Raw genomic sequence first — 4,669 nt, forward strand, 5'->3', positions numbered from 1 at the left:
AAAACAGAAAACGCCCCTTTAATCCATCTTGGTTTTCCTATCGGGAGACAGCGTGAAGTTTCAAGCGTGGACTTCGGAGGCTGAACAGCCAGTTCTTCGTATAGTGTGAGCCAGGTGCTTGATCTGTTTGCTTGCTGGAAACAGAGGTGCTATCTTTGGGGTGACCACCCAGAACTCTTCCCCAGCACATGTCCTGAGCGGCGAGCGGCTCTCAACAGAACGATGACAATATCACTGTGATAATAACATCACTGAGACAGGGGTGGGGGCCGGTCAGCAGGCTTCCGTGAAACACTGTTCAAGTGTCGGGCAGCCAGCCTGGCCCACAGCAACAGCTGCCACTGTTATCAGCACAAAACTCCCCCAATGGCATGGCCGCCAGCACAGCCTTCCTGAGCATCGTCCTGCCCAGCCTGAGACGCACATACGGAAAGGCCGGATCTGCCGTCTCGACCACAGTTCATGATACTGTTTTCTAGGACCACAAATCACGACCCCAGCCGGGATGGCTACCCGTCCCTGTCCCCGCTGCCCCCTGGCAGCCCAGCCATGGTCAGCGGCAGATGACAGTCTTGAAAGCTGGACTTTCTGGGCACACGCGGGCCAGAGCCGACCTGGGGTGCAGGCCTTGGGAAAGAGCTCCAAGCCCAAGAACGCAAGCTTCATCCCGGTGGCCAGGGGGCTCCTTGGCCAGGTTCCCCGGGGTGGGACGGGGTCAGGCGGGGCTGGTGGGCTGGTGTGGTTGGTGAGGGCATCTCCTTCCTTTCTGGACTGGAGAAGTTCTCTCTCCAGTTTGCAAACTGGATCGTGATCTGTTTGCAGCGTGATCTGCCCCTCTGGAAGCCGGGGCCACCCAGCGTGCTGGCCGGCGGGATTTAAAACTGGACACTCTGCCCCCACTCAAAGCCCGACTCTTCCACCCAAAGGAAACCATGTGTGTGTATTAGTTTCCTACGTTACCACAATGTTTATTATTTTTTAAAGATCTATTTACTTATGCATGCAGAACTGGGGTACAGGCGAGAAGTGTAGGGGCAGTGAGAGACTTCACCAGAGGCAGAGTGGGGAGCAGAACAGGCTGTCAGGGGAGGTCTGCCACGCCCTGTGGGTCAGATCCAGGGCTGGGGATCGAACTCATGCTGCAGTGGCTTTAGCTTCTCAGTGCTGTGCTTTAACCCGCTGCGCCACCAGGGAGGGCCCAGATGTTTATTTTTTAAATATATTTTTATGACAAGCTTTAGAACAAGTCCAGTAACAATAGTAGCCCTTCCTGCAGACTGGCCCCTGAGTCCTGACCTCGTACCTGGCTAGCTCAGCTGACCCCCTCAGTTGTCTGGAAGCTGGGGCCTGCCACTGGCCCCCACAAGCAGAGATTCACAAGGGCTGGCGACCTGGTCCCTGACTGAGCCAGGATTTGAACCCAGGACTGTGCGACTTCAAAGCCCTGAGTGTTCTAACAGCCATCTGCACACGTGCCTGGGAAAAGGCAGCACTCAGCATCCCAGTGGGGACCCAGAGATGGCCACGCCATCACTCTAAAGATCAAGCACCCAGCCTCAGGCTAGATGCCCGCTCCTCTAAAGTTAAGGGGGGCGGCCATGAGGGAGGCGGGGAGCAACCGAGCAGCCCCACCCTGAGTGCCCTCACCCCTCTCCAGCCCCCTCACCCCTTGCTACAACAGCCAATCAATACTGGCTTACATTTTATGAGACAAGGAGTTAACTTGTTCAATTACGGGGGAGACAGCTCTATTCTTTCGTAACAAGTAATCTGAGTAGGGAAATCGATCCTGCCAGGCCCTGTGCTCGCTGGCTAATTTTATATTATCCTTAGCCAATGGGTGAGCGCGGAGTAATGGAGTTGTTGTTACAGTTCATTATGGGAGGGGAGATCAATAGTGGGACAATCTGAGGCTCAACATCACAGCTGTGGCAGTGGAGGGGTGTGGGGGGGCTCAACTTGGGGGAGACCCTCTTCTTTATTTGTGCTCCCAGCCCAGAGCTGACGCCAGCTGCCACCCCGAGAAAGAAACACCTCTGAAGAGGGACACCCAGAGACTCCCCGCTACCAAGCCCCCACGAGCCCCAGGTGTGTGGAAGCTCGGAGGCCAAGCCCCCCACATCACAGGGCCTGACTAGTGACCGCCACAGTTTCCCGGCAGCCCTTGCAAGTAGCTTTTGGACACGGCCCAGTCTGGCCCGCCGGTGAATCCTCTTTGGTTTCTTGATGGCTTCAAACACTGATTCCTGTTTTTCCTCCCAAATGCACGGCCCAGAGCTAGACAGACGGCCTCTGTCCTCCGTGGGCAGTTATAGGGGAGCCGTCCCAGCCGCCCCAGTTCCCAGGCGGGAATTTAATCTCCCTGTGGCAGCGGCTTCAGCTCAGCCCCATGTGTGACATGTGGATCGTCATTTCCTCCCGTCAGCATTTGGCAGCCACCCTTCCAACACAGCCGGCTCCATGTTCTACACAGCCAGACTTACCATGTGACTGTCGACCTTATTTAGACGAGTATTTAGTATCTGTTGCACGTGAACGTCTTTGTGGACCCTCATGCTGCTTCTGGTATCATCCCAATGTCTAGATGAGTAAACTGAGGCCCACAGAGGAGAAACACTGCCAGAGGCTTTGCAGGACAGGTCAAAGCGGGATCTGAACTTGGTGTCCCTGGTGTGTCTCCAGCCCTGAGACCTGCTGTCTGAGGCTCCCTGGAGAGCAACACACACAGTCTCATAGAAGTTGCCACTGCTCTGACCAGCCTGGCCGGCGCCTGGACCCTCGCATAAGGCAGGAACGACTTTTTATTATTTTTTTAAAATTTATTTATTCTTGCATACAGGACATAGGGTGTAAGCAGGGGTGGGGCGAGGTGAGGGGGTGCAAGGGGGGTGTCTTCATCAGAAATAGAGTGGGGAGCAGAACAGGTGGATCTACTGAAATCCACTGCTGAGGGGAGCAGCGGGGAGACAGGAGAGGTCTGCTGCGCCATGTGGGTCAGCTCCCTGGCTGGAGATCGAACTCAGGCTGCAGTGGCTGGCGACAGCTTCGTAATGCCGAGACTTAACCCCTGTGCCACCAGGGAGGCCCAGGAATAACTTTCTAAAATATAAAATCAATACTTTTATATTCAGCCTATCTACTTTGTAAATAAAGTTTTATTGACACACAAGCATGCCGTGTTTACACACTGCCTGTGTCTGTCTCTGCAGTGCCCAGCAGGGTTGAGTAGCTGTAACAGCAACTATATGGCACTAAATCGTTCAGAACCTGCACTATTTACTTTTTGGCCCTCTAAGAAAAGCTTTCACCCCCTCACAATGTTTCTGTAGCGATACTGGCTAGGCTTTCTAAGGCAGCTGGAGTATTGCGTGAACTATTTTATTCATTCAATCATTTGTTCACTAAGTCAGTCTGCAAATGCTCCCAAGAGTCAGCCATGAGCCATGGGCTTTGGACTGACAGTTCAGGAATGAGCAAAAGAAAGCTGTGATCCTCTCACCCAGGCCCTTTTGGCCTACTGGGGACAGAGACACAAAACAAACGGTGAAACAAGCCTCCCTAGCCAGCGAGGCCTCTGTACTGGAGAAGCCAAGGAGCTTTCAAAGTGTCGCCAAAGGCAGAGCTGACAGAGTGTCCAAATGGAAGTTTATTGGGGAGACGGTTCTGGGTTATTCCAGTGGGGAGTGGGCAGTGAGGCAGGGAAAGGAGGGACCCCCACAAGGATGGTGTCATCAAGCAGGTGACGCTTTGCCCTCTGGGGACCTCAGAGACGCCGTGGAGCTGATTCTCAGCGTTAACCCCACCCCGGTCAAGGGAGGGGAGTCAGTTCCCATCAGCCACTGGTGGAGGGTTGCTCCCTGGAACAGGAATTCTCCTGTATCCCCCTTAGCCTCATCTGGCCTGTGTCTGGGATCAGGGGGACACTCCAGTTGTCTCACAGTCTCAAGAAAAAGTAGAAGTTAGCTAGTTGGAGGGGGTAGAATATTCCTCACAGAGGGAACCTGTATTCCCTCTCACCCCATATACAACTGGCCTCTTCCTTGGGGTCCTAAGCACCCCTTGCTTCAATTTGAGCACCATATTAGGACCACACAGTAGGTCTGTGCTGAGCACACAATAAGACCACACAAATGAAGGACATGCTTCCTTCCAGATTTAATGGTGTACAAGGACTCAGAAAAATCTTCCCTCTCTCCAGTGTTTCCTGCAGAAAGCTCCTCAGCTAGTTAGGGAAGGAGTCAGGCTCAGGAAGGTCAAAGGCACAGAGACATGACTGAGTGACTGGCTTGGTGTGATCACTGACATCACTGCGTGTGTTAGGGTAGTCACTCAAAGTGAGCTCGGGGAACCCCAGGGGCTGCTGAGATCTCCCCAGTATTTTTATAGCAACACTAAAACAGAATTTGCCTTTTTTTAATTATCACTTTCTCATGAATGGGGGTTTCCCAGAGACTACAGGGTACTGGGATCACAACTGATTGATGCAGAAACTAATGATGAGCTGTTAAGAAAGATAGTCACAAGATGCACCAAAATAGAAAACAAATTTCTCACTAAAATTTCTCACTAAATTTACCTATTTAAATAAATATATAGAAGATTCATTATTGCTATTTTTACATCAATTGATAAATTCTTTGCCATTTTTAATTTCTTAGATGATAGCTAC

The sequence above is a fragment of the Condylura cristata genome, unplaced genomic scaffold (assembly GCF_000260355.1).
Source record: "Condylura cristata isolate star-nosed mole 26May11 unplaced genomic scaffold, ConCri1.0 scaffold00039, whole genome shotgun sequence".
NCBI lineage: Eukaryota > Metazoa > Chordata > Mammalia > Eulipotyphla > Talpidae > Condylura > Condylura cristata.